The sequence below is a fragment of the Triturus cristatus genome, chromosome 10 (assembly GCF_964204655.1).
Source record: "Triturus cristatus chromosome 10, aTriCri1.1, whole genome shotgun sequence".
NCBI lineage: Eukaryota > Metazoa > Chordata > Amphibia > Caudata > Salamandridae > Triturus > Triturus cristatus.
The window spans coordinates 572,043,846-572,062,895 of NC_140593.1; the positions used below are offsets into that span (position 1 = coordinate 572,043,846).

The window sequence follows — 19,050 nt, forward strand, 5'->3', positions numbered from 1 at the left end:
GCAAATGTAGTAGCTTGTAGCCCAGGCGGGACGTACACTGACATGAAAACAAACACTCTACCCTCCATTCTACCCACCAGGACAGTGTAGCGTCCCCTCTCGTCATGGCGCACCTCATCAATCTCCAGCGGGAGCGAGTTCTTGATCATGATACCCACCCCCCGCGACCCCGAAGTGAAGCCCGAGTGGGCCACCAAACGATAGCCTCGCCGATTCATGGCATGGAAGGAGTTACCTATAAGGTGTGTCTCCTGCAAGAAGACAACATCTGGCGATATACGTTTCAGGAACTGCAGGACCACACCACGCTTAATCCGATCCCCCAGGCCGTTAACATTCCAGGACAACACAGCCAAGTCCCTACCCCCATCATACATAGAAGCAATCAGTCGTCCCCCACAGAGCATTTCGAGAACAGCAATACAATAAAGGGTTTGCCTTGCGGTGCGAACAAACAACACACCCCCCCCGCCCCCCCATCCCAACAGAACTCCCCCCTCCCTGCACCCCTGCATGAGCCCAGTCAGCCCCCCCAAAGTGCAGTGTGCCTGTCGCCCCATAGAGAAAGACTAACTAGTACCCCAGAGGAGGAGGGAAGCCCCCAACAGACCCCGTACGACCTCCATAGGAGGGGAACATACACGATCGAGAAATGGTAAAGAAGTATTGTCCCGAGCAGGGTCTATTATTCACCCCTTAATTCTGATCCGGCAGGCCCTCTCCACCGCCCGCACCCCCCCCACCCCCCCGGCCCAGTAATCACCAGTTTTAAGTAGTTGTAGAATAAACTTGCTGTTATGAGACAAATGTCTATACGTTGTTGTAGGAAAATAGGATCTGCTTTCATGGTAACCCCCAATTTTTGCTGGCGTTATTCTATTTTCTTACTAGTCTGACTGGAATCCTTCAAATCCGGACCCCAGTCACTGTTCTTCCTCCCTCAACTTGACGGTGGTAAGTACTTCAGGACCATCCCAATTGGCTACTGGTGCACCCCTGTAGGTCCCTAGTATATGGTACTAAAGTATCCAGCAGTCTCCCATGGGCTGCAGCATGTTTTATGCCACCCGTGAGAGACCACGCAAACTGAGACTACAGGCCTGCCATTGCTGCCTGTGTAAGTTGGTGCTAGCACCACTTTCAACAGATATAAGTTTCCTTTTATCTGAGGTCACTGCACTTAAAACCTATAAGTCACCCCTATGGCAGGCTCTTCAGTCCTGAGGGCAGCGTGCTTGGTTAAAAGTGTGACGGTACCCCTGCATGAGCAGGGCCCTTCTGCAAACCCTGGAGTAAATTCTCTAGGCTTTGTAAGTGCGGCCAGCCATTTAATATATATAGTGGACATCAAGTCAAATGCAAGGTGTCTGTCTATATATTGGCTGCACCGAAACGGGTCACGTGTAGTATCAAACGTTGGAATCCTACCCCAACACAAATTCCTGTGTTGGATCTAGGATCCCATGTGCTGGGGGGCTCCCTGAAGGTGCCCCCCCTGTATTCCCGGTACCAGCCTTTTAGGGTCTAACAGCTAGCTAGTGCTGCTTCAGACCACAGACACGTTTCTACACTCCTGCTGTTGAGCTGAGTTTGAACAGGGGAAGGCAGAACAATAGGTTTCCTGCCACAGGGAGGTGTGACCGCCTCCCAGACAGGACTTAGTGTATTGGGCTGGGGTGGGGGCACTTGTTAGCGCCACCAGACTGCTTTGAAGGGCACATTTGGTGACCTCCTTGCATACTTCAGTTTGAGCCAGTTCAGGGAGCCGTTGGTTCCCACTCTGGCGTGAAACTGGACAAAGGACATGGGAGTATCCTCCCCTCTGTCCAGCCCCTCCGCTGGGATGGATCCTTGAATCGTCCCAACCCTTTCTCTAAGGTACTTAAGGGTTTACCTGTGGGTGGCTCTTCAGATTCGTCGTGGGACAAGATTCAAACCCGAAACAACTTCAACTTCTACCTTCTGGGCACTTTGGACTTCATTAGACTTCGCCTGGAACCAAGACTGCATCAAGGAAGACTCCTGCTGCTCGTTATCTTGTTGTCCTGCCAGTTTCCTGTGTCTGTGCTCCATCCAGGTTCCTCTCCAGGCCTGTGGGCATAAAGGACACCCGAAGTAATCTCCCTGGAGCGAAGGAGTCACTCCACTGCATCTGCAGGCACTGCAACCAAGCTGACTGGTCTGCTGCTTCTGACATCCTATGAACTCAGGAAAGGCTCAGCTACACAAGTGGTGGTTCTGCAACTCCCTTGAGGCCTGCACTATCATCGCAGCAAGTGTGAGGCCAGCATCCCTAGTTGGAACCGCTGGAATAGAACCCCTGACTTGCTGTTGCCAAGACTTGTTGACTCTGTCCTCCAGAGATCTTCAGGCTGCAAGAAGCTCCAGCATCCCTTCCTGCCAAGATCTTTGTCCTCACTGCATCCTCTGCACCATGGCCTGCATCTTTGTTGAGCTGCTCAAGGTCCTCTTGCAACTCCTGTGGCTTCGGCCTGTGGGTCCTCTTGACTAATTCGATCACCTTTAATCATTAGTAAAATTTAAATTGAGAATACTCATTCAGTTTAAGTGGATAAATCATGATAACAGAGTCAAATTTAGTTAATACATTTTAGTTTATAAGATCTTTTAGCAGAATAAGTGCATCAAATTGGAAACAAAACATTTTTTAAACAGATCATATATCCAAAGCTCACAAGTTCAGGAAAGGACGTTAAATGCCAGTTCTAGTGGTCTCAGAAGGGAGGGACCACTGAGCACATACAGCCTATGGGCCAATTTGGAAAGGAAGCCAGTTCAGTCTGCATCAAAAATTCTGCAATTCTTATCCGGTAGTTCATAATTTGCCTCCATGCAGAACAGCAGCTATCTGTCACCACCATCAGCTGCACGAGTGTCTCTTTCCAAAGAATTAATTCTCAAGGATCCCAACACTTTCTCATCAGGTAATATTATATTCTTAGCATTTACTGGGACAACACCTCCTGGTGTCACCTCATCTGATTAGACCACTCAGTCCATTGGTCAGTTCATGTGGAATGTAGATCGGGTGACATGAAGAATACAGAAAATGCGGAGGAAATAGGTGGAACCATTATGCAGTCCTTAAATCATCCAGTTATATTAAATGTTAAACAATGCCCCTTTAGCTAGAGCTTGTAGTAAAAGTTCGAAAGGAGTCCCAGGCATCTGTCCTGAAAGAAGTAACATAAATGTAACAAAGACTTTATACAATACATGAGAATCTCAAGAGGGTAAAGAACGTGAAACAGTCAACTGCTACATCGAGTGATTTTCTCATACTCGGCGTGCATAGCGAAGCAGAAATCTTCATGAGTAGTTTAGCCTATGTTAACTTAGGCTAATATAATGCACAAGATATATCATACACTTACAAAAGCATATAGAAGTCAAGTTCTAATATAATTTCCGATGCACTTGAGAACATTTTAGTATGGTCAAAATTAACTCAAGTAGAAATAGGGTACTACTTCATTTTAAAAGTTCCAGCTTGTAAATGCACTTAAACATATAGATTATTGTTTTTGTTTCAAACAATTATTATTAGCACATGTGTAAAGAACATTCTCTGAAAGTTTCACTAAAGCATCTTTTAATAAAAAGATGTAGCGCCTATTTTTTTCCCCAGTTTGTTGCGCACGTTATTACACATATAAGTATATTTATAAAATTCAGTATCAATATTAGGATTAATAATAGTTTTTCATAGATCTCATTTGTTATTCTTTTATGTAAATGCAATTTAAAACTGATTAGAGGTAAACTCAATAAAGTGAGAATTCTCCATGCACACGTTTCTAACACACGTTACTAGAACAAGATTCTTTTCTTTAATATATCACAACCTTTGTTACTTATCGCAGCCTATTATACTTATCCGCACAGTATCATTTACACTACTCTATTTCTGCATGCTTTTACGATGCAGCAAATAAAATTATTTGTTTTCCTCATTTTCTATAACTTGAACTTTTCGCACATGTATTTATTTTCCTCTCATCCAGTTTTTATTCGTCTTTTAAGTGTAAATGTAAATTCTGCTCTATCAGTCGTAGACTGCATCAGTGTTTTCTCAGCTCTAGGAAGCTGCACAACGTACAGCGTGAAGCTGAAGAGACACAGAAGTGACATCAAAAACCTCAAAGTGAAAGTGAAGCCCTTGACGTCAGTTCCTTTTTTTGACTGCTCGACAGATGTGGCATCGGATGACTCTGATGTTTTTCCTCCTAATATTTTTCTCTTGAGTAAACTATTTTTTCTTCCGCATCATGTCATTACCAAAGACTTGGGGCTTCAAGCCTTGCTGCACAGGGTACACACAGATCTGTATGTGGTATCATTGACCATCTTATAAGGTCTCTAGCTGTCAGGTGCAAGCTCAAATCCTCGCCAAGGCCATCAGGGACATAAGACTAAAAAATTTGCAGCAGCTCTGAAAGGAAGATTGAGGAGACATACCAATTTTTGGTCCCCGCCTCATAGTAGTTTCCCTGTTTGGCAAGAAGTGATCCGACTCATCCCAAGCTGATACACATCCTCCAAGTATGTTTTTCCTCATCCATGTGCCTCTCAGAGCCAGCCTGGGCCTTTTCAGATAACCAGTGTGACTCTTTTCACACACAACTGTTATGGGATGATATTGCGGTTCTAGTTAGGCTGCACCCGGCTTCTCCTGATCCATCCTTTACTTCAATGAAGATTGAACCGGCTTATCAGACCTTTGTTTTGAAGCCTCACTTCTCAGCTTCGACGCTTTACTGGCCTTGGTCACGGTACTGGTGATGTTGGTACCTATGCCAATTGCAGACTTCATTATTGACGCAGCTAGAAAAAGATCTTGAAAACCCACAGGAATCATAGATGCCTTATATACCTAAACTTACTACGGTCGAGAGTTTTCCACAGCCCTTTTGGCTTAAATTCTGGTGCCTTTAAGTTTCTTTACATGCTCCTAGTGATGAGGTAGATGAAAATAAGTGGATAAACCCCTCTTATCAAACTCTTCCCTCATAAAAGACTAGCTGAATTTAAGTGTGCAACTTATTTCGCCTGAAAATAATTTTCCTTATGAGTGACCTATGATGATGAGTGGTCAGTTCCATTTCTCTGCAGACTTCTGTAAAGTTGTGGAACCCTTTGATATTCCTCTTCAGTATGAGCAGTCACAAGTCTATTTATTCACAGAAACATTGTTGTAAACCCTAAGACCAGCACTTCTTCTACCGTTAAACGAGGCTCTCATAAATAACCGTTGAACCTCCATACACACCAGCAGTCTTGTAGGTTGCCTCCAGCTCAAACTCATTCTTTATGAACCAGGCTTTCCCCACGGCACACACTTGGCGGTCAGGTACTCAGCGGAGAGATGTCTGTTGGCCCTTCTTCTCGCAAAACGGCAAATAACAAAGCGATGGAAGTCCATATAACCCCCGAATATCTCAACTTGGCGAGAAGATGTTATACAACGGGGAAGGATGGAGAGCGGAGCACTCCGCAGAGAGTAATATATAGGTCTGCGGAAGAAACCACTAGCGATGGAATGGGATAACCTAATTAAAGCTTTCATAACCGTGGATCTACCGACCACATGAGTACACCCACTTTTACCCCCTAACAACACATAAGAGTTTAATTAGCTCTTAGCTCTGACTTGAAGATATGCATGAAAGCACAAAGATGTATAACTAAACAATGGGATACCCATGCACGCCCCATATCTGACACATCTTCCCTTGGTCGCCAGGGATCCTATACCTGGACATCCATGTAGGAAGCATCAAATCAGTGAAACTGGAAAATCCAAACACTGTTCAAACGTCAGGCGCAAAGTCAATGTCAGGGCTCACACTCCGTAGAAACATGGGGGGCAAAGTCAATGTCAGGGCTCACACTCCGTAGAAACATGGGGGGCAAAGTCAATGTCAGGGCTCACACTCCGTAGAAACATGGGGGCAAAGTCAATGTCAGTGCTCACACTCCGTAGAAACATGGGGGGCAAAGTCAATGTCAGGGCTCACACTCCGTAGAAACATGGGGGGCAAAGTCAATGTCAGGGCTCACACTCCGTAGAAACATGGGGGGCAAAGTCAATGTCAGGGCTCACACTCCGTAGAAACATGGGGGGCAAAGTCAATGTCAGGGCTCACACTCCGTAGAAACATGGGGGGCAAAGTCAATGTCAGTGCTCATACTCCGCAGAAACATGGGGGGCCACCAGTGGAAAAGGGGTGGGGAGGGAACGAGGGGGAGTTACAACATTTTCTTAGTTTCAAATACAAAGTACAATTATATTGGAAATAAACAATAAGCAACATGAATGGTTTAATAAAAAATTAAAAAAAGGTATTGAAAACACGAAAGCCAATGTTTTCTTCTTACTATGAAAAAAGACTCTTCGGGGGGGGGGGGGGGGGGGGTTAGATAAGTCTACAGGGCCACGATGCCCGAATTGTGAACCAATACCTTAAGCAGTATGTACTTGTGAAATGCAAATAAAGTTTGTTTGGGAAAAAAAATGTGTGTGGAGGTATGGTACTCGGACCGTGAATGAATAAACCTTTACCCATGCCTGGCTAGCTGGTGGATATGTCCGGCATTTCAGAGTTATGATTGTTATGTGAAATGCCCGAAATTACGTCATTATGACACGTCACGTAATTGAGATCTTAAGGTGTCTTATAACGGGAGCTCATGAAAAACACAAATGAACCGAACATGAGTGTCTGTGGTTTGTGAGACAAGCAATTTTGCACTATGTTGTACCAAATGCACACTCGCTTCAAAAATGTATATAAGGGCGCATTTCACAATAAAAATAATGCAACATACCAAATCTGGCACTTTATGTACTTCTTGTGCATTTTGCATACTTTCCAAAAAATGAAATCACTCAAATTTCGCCTAGGCCTAAACAGAACATTCCACTTGGGAAGAGATGAAGTTGCCCCATTAGCAGTGCACAGCAATCCTGTGAAGTGCAAGATGCTACTAGATCTCTTGGTGTCATTCGACATTGTCGATCATAACCAGGCTGCTGGTAAACAAACTGCTTGAAATGGGTTGCGTTGCACTTGAGATTCTGCTTTTAAACTAAAACTTGTGATATATTCTTGTGTTTGATGGAAGTTTGTGTGCACACTGTGAATGGGGCTCCACCCAGGACCTGCGTATGACTAGTGTCAACATTTCTAGAACCTGTGCTCTGGACACTGTATGCACTACTGTGTCATAGGGCTGCCAACCAAACGTTAACAATGACAATTTAGCAGACAAAATGTAACACAAAATAACTGGATTCATCAACAAGGGAGGTAACACTCACGATTAAGTCCGGGAAATGCTGGGGAACGCCTATTTAGAGGTCAGAGTCCATAACTTTAGCATAGATTTTGACAGAAGGGCACAACGCGTCTGTTTGCACACTGGCTTCACCACTTTTTACTTCTTTATTTAGTTGCATTGGTTCGGTTATCTATTCAATGCATTATTATTATTAAGGCTCCCTGTTTTCCGTTTTTACTGATTTTTCCAGGTAAATACAGGCAGAAAACCATTTATTTTCCTGTCTGTATTTATTTTTAAATGTGGATAAAAACTGATTTTTTTTTTTATCAGTGATTCTAGATGCTCTCAAGTCATGACTCCCACACCAATAGCAGTTCGGATGACAGGTAAAAGGGGGGGGGGGGGGTTAAAAATAAATAAACTTTAGTAATGAGGCTGAAACAGCAGTAGATATGCCCAAAGTTGTTGCTAACATCTTCATGTTTTCATATAAGTATATTGATTTTTCATCTGTAGGTGTTCATACCACTGGCACCTGTGGGGTATTCAAATAAGTGTGTACATTTATTGGGTCAGTAAAAGTAGAAATATACCAGTATCAGCTTCATTTTTTTGCAATCTCCAGAATAAATGTGGATAAATGCAGATACAATTAGTAAAAAGTAGATACGGATAAATACAGACAGAATGTCAAATAAATAAATAAATACCATAAAACCAGGAGCCCTAATTATTATTACCTCTGCAGCATGCTGGGAGAATGAGTTCTTGGGCACATTGGGCACATTGGCCAACTCTTCAGCAATATGGTTTGGTTCACTTGGTGTATTATTATTGTTACATCCTCTAGCATGCTGGGAGAACGAGTTCTTTTGCATACTTGACACATTCACTGGTTCACCAGCAATAAGGTCAATCACCACATCCTCTTCACTTTCCCATCAGTTTCAAGTCAAGCTCTATAACTATACTTACCCGTCAAATGTCATACTCCGTGTGAGCAATTGTTAAGTATGCCATTAAGTTTTGTTTGTAGAGACCCCTGATGAAGAGTCCTTCAGACCCGAAATGCATTTTTGTTGGATTGAACTGTCATTCACAAAAGAACATTGTGACCTTTTCGTTTTGGAAGATTCACGCCAAGAATTTACTACTAAAAAAGAAATCACTGGACTAAAGAATTAATTTATCCAGTTATTTTGTGTTACATTTTGTCGGTTAAATTGTAATTGTTAATGTTTATGTACAAGCTTGATTAAAAAGGACTAGTTGGCAGCCCTTGGGCAGGGTTGTGCATACAGTGTCTAGAACATAGGTTCTAGAAATTTTGACGGTAAACAAACAGCAACACGCTCATATTGGAAGGACTTTGGCGGAATGGTTCTCCTGCTTTCTTTCATACGGAATCACAGTAAGTCATGCTTCATTCTTTTCTACCTTAAGCCGGCATGATTGCATGCAGTCTTCCTCAAGGTTTGTCTCTTCCAGTTCCACCCTATCTGTTTAATCTTAATGTCAGGTCTTTGTCTGCCCTTTTATGTTCTCATGGTCTTCAACTGTATACTTAAGCAGAAAATACAGACTGTTCTGGTTAACCGGCCATCTCAAGGACTATCCTTCATTTCAGCGGTCTGTCTGAGGTCAGAACCGGCATTAGTGCCAGTGGCGCCTGGTTCTACAGTCTTTGTTTCCCCCCCCCCCCTATGACCCCCTTCTCCATGAACTCCTTCTCTACCACCCGCCAACAGTGCCCCTGATCCCTCCATAGCACCTCTGTCGCTTGTGTTTCATTCATTTTATAGCACTGCCCATACCAGTGTAGGGTGTCTGACCAAGAGCACTTTACATCACACACAGATTATACATAGACAATAAATCATACCTGTGCAGTCTGCGCCTAGGAAATGTTAAATAAGAAAGTGAGGACTACAAGGTGTAGGAGTCACATAAAATCCATACTGGTAGGCAATATATTTTAAAAGTGCCTATTCTGAAGAGAGAAGCACAAACGTACAAGGTAAAACATCACACAGTGGGTGGGGTTGACTTTAGTAATAAGAATCTATTTCTACCCAAAAGGAACCCTTTTTAGCAACATTAGGCTAATGAAAGGCTGTGGGGAAAAACATAACGTTCTGACATATACCCTCCAGTTTGTATGCAGCTCTTGTTGACAGTTCATATTTCACTATGCTTTATTGGGTTTGTAATTTAAGAACTGTAAGTAACAAAAGCCAAAAGCAGTAACCAACTGAGCTAGCTACAAAAAAACAATTCTATGATCTGCTTGGCACACGTTCTTTACAGTAGACATATGAACCCTCTGCACTGCTTTATGATGAGTCAAAACGGCCACTAGACACAATTTGGTATCTCTCCAGCAGTTACATTAATCACAGTGCTTAATTTAAGCCGGTGGTTTCCGGTGCTCGGCACTGGCACTTAATTACAAGCACCAGGGCTTATGCAGTCTGCCACATTGTAGTGGTGTCTGCCAAATTCAGTCTCGAGCTCAACAACCTCGGATTACTAAATCCATTTACATTTCATATTATTTGCCTCCCAAGCCATTCTTAGAGATTTGGAGCCCTGGAATAGTATGAATTGTCACACCTTTTAAGAGTGTGATGATTAGTAGTGTGTTGGCGCTGTCAATGGCAGTGCTGCCAGGGGCACCGGATGGTGCAAGCTGTAGTGTCCTTCTGTCGAGGGCCCCGGCACTAATTCTTTTACAAATTAAGCACTGATTAATCGCTAGAATTATCCGAATATTTATATTCCTGCTTGAAAATTGCCAGACGCACATGGTACTCTCCAGCAGGTAGTTTTAAGCACATAAGATGTTTCAAAACACAGTTCCCTATGAGCCCGGTGCCCAATGCGGTGGAAGCAGTCGCACCACCCTAAAACAAGCCCTGTATGAGGTCAGAGAATAGATTGGACAAAGCCTGTTAAATCTCAACACTGACAAAACAGAGGTCTTGGTCTCTGGTGGGAATCACGCCCTCTTGCACCTCTCCATTTGGCGCTCCATTTTCAGCCTTTGTCCCTATTCTTCTCTATCTGAGAAAAATGCATGACTTAGGGTAGACTCTACTCTCCAAATGGAAGGTAAGAGTAAACATGTTACTTTCTCCTGTGCTTTTTTCATGAGGAACATTTATCCTGTTCTTCCATTTGTCTAAGAGGATAGCTTGTGGTATCATGAGATGGGATCCAGGTTTGACCACTGTATTTGCACCTATTTAGGCTACAAGTTTCCCTTGACTTCAGTTGATTGAAAATCAAGCTGTATGTGTTGTCAGCCTGTGCCCCTTTTTTGCCAGGACAACCCATTTTGAAAAGTCTTCATTGACTTATGCATACGTTCCCTTCAGCTTGTGGTCTGGAAGAGGCCCTCAGTAGTGAAGAAAATGCACTGAATAGGTGACTGGATTCCCATGAGCATAATCCTTTTTTTTTTTTTTTACATTTCCTCTTGGCCAGAGTCAGGTCTGTTGTGCGCAAGGAGCAAATGTAGTAGAATGCTGGGAAACAAAGGACTTCTTACAGAGGGCAATAAAGGACGTCACAAGAAGGGTAGCATACAGAGCATTGGTGATCCATTTATTAACCTAATCTACAAAGTTGCCAATACTTCCAAGAGGCTCAGGCATAGTATGCTCTAAGCAGGTGATCAATTCAGGAGGGTCCAGTTTAGACCATGAGCGATCAGAATTGTTGGACGACTCATTGGCTTTCATTTTGGCCTCTCTCCTTGTTTGACAAAAAAATAGCTTTGTGGTCCATCTGTCAGTTCTAAAGTAGAAAGAGTGTTGACTAAAGCTTGGCAGAACTAGATATGGGCAAGAATATGGCCTGCCAAGTGAGTTGGTCTTTGTACAAGTTACAGAAAATCAAAGGCCAAATAAATAGCAACTCCGTGGCTTCCTTGTCAGATTCCCTGTCCATATGGAGATTAAAATCTTAAAGTAACATACAATTGTGAGGTTGTAGACTGAAATTTTGAATGAAAAATATTGAGAATATATTCTGTAAAGGAAAGTGACTTGATAGTCCATGAGGAGACTAAAAATGTATTTTTGTCAATAATCGCATGGGTCCGTTGGCTAATTTGAAAAGATAACCAGGAGGAATGTGAGATCGGGGACCAAGTCCGCTTTAAGCAGGTTTCCGTATATATGCAGAATCAAAATGAGTCGTCCAGACACCGCCCCTCAGTTACAGGTTTAACCATACAGACATTGATTAGAATGCTTGTAAAAAATGACTGATGCTCTCGCCATAATATAAGTGGATCATAAAGTTACAGTAAAACAAGCATTGGCAAAGGCAATAGTTCTCGCCTCTGCAACAGATATCGTCTTTGCATATGTTTTAGCCATGTTGTTTCCACTACCCTATATTTCACCCTATAACTCTCTCAATATACCCTCTACTTCCACTCTCTGACTCATCCCACACCTCATTCTACTGCCATGTTCTCTAAAACAACCCTTTCTAGCCTCTTCCCTCCATCCCTCCTTTGATCACCCCAAAGCTCATTTTAATACTACGATCTCCCAAACAACTCATCTAAATTCTTCCCTCATCTATCCCTCCTTTGACAAATCCCAAAACTAATTTTACCGCTATGATCTCCCTAATCCATTTCTAGAGATTCTTCCCGTCTCCATCTCTCCTTATACTCATCCCAAACCTCATCTTTCTACTATGATCTCCCAATAAACACTTTCTATCCTCACATTATCCTTTTAATCAATCTTACAGACTCACATTTACACAGCTCAAATTAACTGAAATTTTACTATACTAATCCACCACTAACCCTTTTTGGGTTCCGGAGTATCATGCTACTCACCAAAAAGCACTTTGACGCCTTGTCAGGTGTAGTAAGCGCTATATAAATGCAATTACAATACAATAAGTTCAAATCTCTTTCAAGGTGCTCTACATTCTCTGTTGTGCTATCTACAGTGCAGTCTCAAAAATGAAATTCCAATTACTTGATCAGTTACAATCCCACTATAACACTCTGCATTTTCTGTTCTAGCCCCAACAATTTGAAACCCCTTGTAGTTTAAACTTGGATCAATTTCCTCTCGCCTTCAATTCAGGAAGAAATTGAAAATGTTGTGAGCCAATGAGTACATCTTGTGAGGCTGTTATCTTCTCTGTTCTTATTTCAGGTCTCTGAAGCAATAAGACAGATACTATTGGTGGCAGTGTGCTCTTCTAAGATCCTCAGTAACATAACATACTGCCCATTAAATGCACATCCTCCCTTATGGTCCAAGTTAAAATACAACAGTCATTCTAACAAGTGCAAAAAGAGCCAAAAAGAAAACCCTGGCCAACCTGTTAAAACGTCCTTGAGATATGCAATACAAGGTATCGCAGCAATGCTAAAAAGTCATAACCGTTTGAATAAAAGTATGGCAACCCTTCTGAGAAGAGCAAGTAGTTACTCAGACTTGCATTGTAATTACTTTTATAAAGTGCTTCATCCTTCCACAGGGTTTCTTCAGGGTCCTCGGGTAAGGGTCCTTCTTCTTTAAAACTGCAACCGCGACGTACCCATTGTATTAATCACTTTTATAAAGCGCTTCATCCAAACCGGATACACTATACTGTATGGTAATGATTTTAATTATGCCCGCCTTGTTGGTCAGTAGGGGAAACTTAGGTTTGCTTTGACAAACTGAAGTTTATTCGGTGTGGTAATGTCCGTACGTCCATTAACACGTGGCCAGTGTGCACACTGCACTTCCTGACACAGAGTGCCCTGTGAGTGGAACATCATTTACCTTGAAATCCTGAGGAAAGGTAGGACAACTAACACTAATCCATACAGGTGCAGGCGAAAGAAGCAGAGGAAACAGAGAAAAGGGGAGAAGTCCAAGTTTGCAGGGGGAAAGCAAGTGAAGGATGACACTACTGCCCATGGGTGGGGCCAGAAACAAAATGGCTGTACCACAGACTGGTGGCATTCGGCACCTTGCCCTTTGCAGCGGGATTGGTTTCCCTCTGCTGCAAAGAGCAAGGGATCTGCCTCTTTTTAGTTATTTTAATAACAACATCTTGAATAGCGCACTTTAGAATAAAATCTTTGTAAAGCAATGAAACAGGGACTTTCCAACTCGGCAGACCTGTACATTTTATCTGGTTAGGTTCGTAAACTGGTGAACAGACCACCATTTTTTTAATCTATTTTATGTCTTAGTGGAGACTAGCAACAGGTTGAAGGTTCCTTCTTAAGATACACAACTTTATACAGACACATCCCACCAAAGTTTTTAAATTTCAAAAAACGCAGAAAAACAGAGTCTAGCCGAGATCAACGGAAAGATGACTGAGCACAAAGACTTCCTGACCCAACAAAATAACAAAATTACAAAAGGATGTCAAACGATTCAGTCAAGAGAAAGTGTACCCATACACTAACGAGGACTATGTTTTCCAGAACTATGATACATCATCGGATGAGATGAGCAGTAACAATTCCGCAAGATCGGGATCTCTGAGCAGCAACTCAAGCAACGAAGGAAGATATAACACACCATCTGGCAGAGGATCGTGGAGACAACCTCAACCACCACTGTTCCAAAACTTCTGCCCGATACAGCACCAGCAGCAACCGTATTTAGGACAATGGATGGGTCAACCACCATTGTGGAACGCACCACCAGGACACCCATTCCAGATACCTCAGTATCAGTAATTTCTGAACCCCCCTTTTCACAACAGAGGAAGGGGCAGAGGAAGAGGCAGGCGGAGAAGCGGCGGCAAGAATGTTCAATGGCAAGAACCAGAACAGATGATCCTGAGGAGCAAGACGTCAGGACCGAGACATTAGTGATCAACCTATCCTCCAGGTCGTTGTCTAGAGACAAATCCGAACAGCATCCTGGACCCATCCCAGTCCTGGTTCCGCAGCAACCACAGCACCGAAACTGCCCTCATCGCTGCCACCGATGACATCAAGACTCTGCTAGACAACTGAGAAACTGCGGGCCTCATCCTTCTGGACCTGTCAGCCGCCTTCGACACGGTCTGCCACCGCACACTACGAACACGCCTCCACGATGCCGGAATCCAAGAGAAGGCCCTGGACTGGACCTCCTCCTTCCTCTCCGGCAGAACAGAGCATCCGCCTCCCCCTCTTCTGCTCCGAAGCCACCGAGATCATCTGCGGCGTACCCCAAGGCTCATCCCTAAGCCCAACATTGTTCAATGTCTACATGGCACCACTCGCCCACACCGCACAACGGCACGACCTCAACATCATCTCTACGCCGATGAGACCCAGCTGATCCTCTCCCTCACCAAGGACCCCCACACCACCAAAACCAACCTCTATGAAGGAATGAATGCCGTCACTGACTGGATAAGGAACAGCCGACTGAAGCTGAACTCGGACAAGACAGAGGTCCTCATCCTCAGATCCACCCCCTCGGCCTGGGATGACTCCAGGTGGCTGACTGCACTAGGAACACCCCCAACAACCACCGACCACGCACGCAACCTAGGCGTCATCCTCGACTCCACCCTCTCCATGACAAAGCAGATCAACGCCGTCTCCTCCTCCTGCTTCAACACCCTCTGCATGCTTTGCAGGATCTTCAAGTGGATCCCCACTGAAACAAGAAGGACAGTCACCCAGGCCCTCGTCAGCAGTAGACTGGACTACGGAAATGCACTCTACGCAGGAGACCCGGCCAAACTCCTGAAACGGCTTCAATGCATCCAGAACGCCTCCGCACATCTGATCCTCGACATCCCTCGCTGCAGCCACATCACACCCCACCTACATCACACCCCACCTGAGAAACCTGCATTGGCTCCCTGTCAACAAGAGGATAACCTTCAAACTCCTCACCCACGCACACAAGACACTCCACAACACCGGTCCAACGTACCTCAACAGCCGACTCAGCCTCTACACCCCCACCCGCCAGCTCCTCTCCACAGACCGTGCCCTCGCCACTGTCCCCCGCATCCAAAGAGTTCCAAAGATCATTCTCCCACCTCACCGCCAAGACATGGAACACCCTCCCCATTCGCCTGCGGCAGACCGAAGACCTTCTGACATTCAGAAGACTCCTCAAGACCTGGCTCTTCGAACAGTAGCAGCTCCCCCCCCCAGCACCTTGAGACCCTCGTGGGTATGTAGCGCGCTTTACAAATGCCATGATTGATTGATTGATTGATCACAGCCCAGGAAGCAGCCTTTTTGATCAATGAAGACCCACGGATGCCATATTTTTACACTCTACCCAAGAAACACAAGGGCATCAACCCGCCCCCAGGACGTCCAATAGGGTCGGGTATCGATTCATTACTAGAGCCACTGAGCCAATGTGGTGATTTTTTTTCTACGTCCCATAGTCACAGCTACCCCTACACACCTGAGGGATACAACAGAAGTTCTCAATCTCATCAAAAACTTTGCAGAACCAGAATCTATAACTTTCCTCGTCACCCTTGACGTTGAAGCGGTATATACAAATATTCCCCAAGACGCCACCCCGGAGGTCATGGAAACAATGCTCCGAAAAATAAATCCTTGGCTGCATGCCACACCGGTTTCTTTAATTTGTGAGTGTGCATCTGTGGCCCTGAAAGAAACCTTCTTTGCGTTCCAACACCAATTGTACCATCAAATCCAAGGAACCAGTATGGGAAGCACATTCGCTCCCAGTCTAGAATGTATGTCCATGGCTAACTTCGAAGAAAAATACATTCTGGAAGATACCAACCCGATCAAAGAGAACATAATGACATGGCGGCGCTACATTGATGATATTTTGCTCTTTTGGAAAGGAGACGAAAACCAATGCATAACATTCTGCGAATGGCTGAACACCCTGGATCCTTTCCTCAAATTCACGAAGACCATATCAAAAGAGAGCGTCGCCTTCCTGGACCTTTGGATCACCTTACAGGGAGGAACAATTCTGATGACCAATTAAAAAAAAAAACACAGACCGAAACAGCCTTTTGATATACGGGAGCCATCACCCCAAGGCACTGAGGGATAACCTCCCTGTAAGACAATTTCTACATCTACGACGTAATTGCAACACTATCTGCGAGTTTGAAAAACTATCCACTATCTTGGCCAACAACCTTTCAGCAAGAAACTACCCCATAAGAACTATACGCCAAGCAAAAAAAGTTCAAGGAATAATCACAGGGATGCCCTGCTAGAGGTGAAAGAAAAACAACCAACAGAGGCAATGACATGTGTCACCACATTCACCCCCAGCTCCAAAAGAATCCAAAAAGTGATAAAAAAACATTGGAACATGCTAGAAACCGTAAACTTCCGGCCCGGCCCACCACCACTCTTCGCATTTAAACAAACACAGAATTTCAGGGACCTCCTGGTGCACACTCGACCCAAGAAAACTGTTCCCGTACAACAGACCTTCTGGACATTACCACCAGTAGAGGGCCATTGCCCATGTGGGTCATGTTCTGCGTGTCCTCTCACAGAAGTAAGCACACAAATTGACCTAGGTCTGGCCAGACCATGGATTCAAAAACGACACACAAACTGTAACACAAAAAATTGTGTTTATTTGATTACATACCCCTGCAATATACCATACGTCGGGATGACCACAAGACCAGTCAAAATCCGAATAGGGGAACACAAAAGCACGATACTGTGCAAAAAAACAAGCATGAAGTTACAGAGCCACTTCCTAGAGAAAAACTATGCACCGACAAGCCTTCGGTGGACTATCATCGAATCAAACCCCAACTAGACTCAAAATACGCTATTCAGACAAGAGCAAAAATGGGTATTCAGACTCCAATGCAATATAATGGGGCTGAACGATGATATACCTTGGGCAGAATTATCTAAGTAATGCTCTATCGCACACAGGGACTTACCAAATACAGCCATTAGCCACAGTAGCTCCTAAGCCAGTTACTTTAAATTAGGGATAGCCCCCTCATCTATACCATCATCCATGTAGTTAGTGAGGCGTCCCATAACTGAATATTAGCTTAACCGATGAGAAGACCATTGTGTTTAATATTGAAATAATTATGCCCCACCGATTAACGTGATTGCATCCTTTACAACATTTTGATCACACAGCCTATGTCAATCACGACTACCTCTATCCATGATTGGTCACCAACCTACTCTGGCCATTATAATGACACAAATGCGATCTTAGGGGTCCATTACTTCAGCTGCGACAAGGTCTAACCACAGTGCAGTTACTTCTATATATCAAAACTCCGAGCAGAAGTCACATATCCACTTCAAGATGGCCGCCACACTTTTGACACATGGACGGTCTATTAATTACGCTGGGCGAAGGTTTATACTCAGTGTAGGTGATTTCACATAACAGAACTCCAGTTGAAATTACAACCACAAACAAGATCTTTGGGGTTCATTACTTTTGCTGTGCAAAGGTTTAACCGCTGTGTAGTAATTCCCTGTAACAAACTCCGAGTAGCAGTCACATATCTACCTCAAGATGGCTGCCCCACTATTGACACAAGGATGGTCTATTAATTACGCTGGGCGAAGATATATACTCAGTGTAGCTGGTGCCAAGTAACAGAACTTCCAGCAGTAGTTACACAACCACTTCAAGATGGCCGCCCCACTATTATCACATTGACGGTCTAGTTCTGTCAACCGCGTCGGCCAGCGGCACGTCACAACGTACACGTCAGAGGTTCCCAAATTTGTTTTCCCGGGGTAGAAAGAGTTTAAACAGAGCGCCATCACAACATCTGACCTCCGGCAATTTTCAAGCGGTAGGGTTGGCACAATAGCCACTACGAAGGGGTGCAACTGTAAGTATTGCTCTGCTGCTACTCATCATGAACAAGGTATGTCGATGCGCACCATGATATTTATAGCTGTTTTTTAATCTTATAGAGGCCCCTCACTAGAACCGCTGGGACCCGCCGTAGAGGCACTCCGACCAATTGAAGGGGTAATTTACAGCGACATTGCTAGTACCACCATCTAATGTCCACATCCACCAAAGTTTTGTTATGTCACGCTACACTATGCTCATGATGTGTGTATGTTTGCACGTTATAGGAGTTAGTGTCCATATTCTAGGCACGCTGCACTTTGCTCAATATGTGTGTATGTTGAGCATGTTACGGGTGCAATTGTCCTATCCTGAGGCACAAGGGCTACTATACCCTTTCTTTGAGCGCATCACTCACCATCGTCCGAATGGGTGTTTTTATGAATTTCAAGTTATCGGTACTGATACGACCCAGCACGGGTCACGGCATTTGCCTATTCTGTACAGATTACGTGAGGCCTACGCATGAGACCTCCGCTGACCCACAAATATAGACAGAAGGCACTGTCGTACCAAATGTTTTGGTGGCCGTATGAGAATCTTAAACACAGGCACGTGCAGATCATAAGGAATTGCATGGTGTGATTCATAGGCAGCTGGCCTAATTAAAATGTATGTGGATACAAGGTGGTCCACCAAACTTCTATGTATGTCTCTTCCCTATGTGTTTACATTGTTTGTTGCTGTTTGGTCTTTTTTCCTCTAGGTAATTAACAGGAACACTACAACTGAGTTGTTCCCCTGAGTACTATCACTCAAGCAGAACCTTAATTGAGGTACTATAGGATTATAGGGGTTTAGCCCCCTGCTCCTATTTTTAACCTTTTTATGCACTTTATCACACCACACGGTCCTGACGAAGCATACTGGGATCCACTAGGGACCCCTT

General features: G+C 44.1%; 1 protein-coding gene across 3 annotated transcripts in view; it reads right to left on the reverse strand.

Moving 5' to 3' along the window:
* Positions 1-2,599: 2,599 nt before the first annotated feature.
* The window catches only part of LOC146789752 (uncharacterized), a 273,763-nt gene continuing 257,312 nt past the window's right edge, over positions 2,600-19,050 (reverse strand). For 2 of the 3 annotated variants that reach the window (XR_014970153.1, XR_014970152.1), the window contains one exon: positions 2,651-3,194. The gene's annotated coding sequence lies outside the window, so the exon portion shown is untranslated. Of the gene's footprint in view, positions 3,195-19,050 lie in introns of all 3 variants that reach the window. The other variant, XR_014970156.1, reaches the window with a different exon arrangement.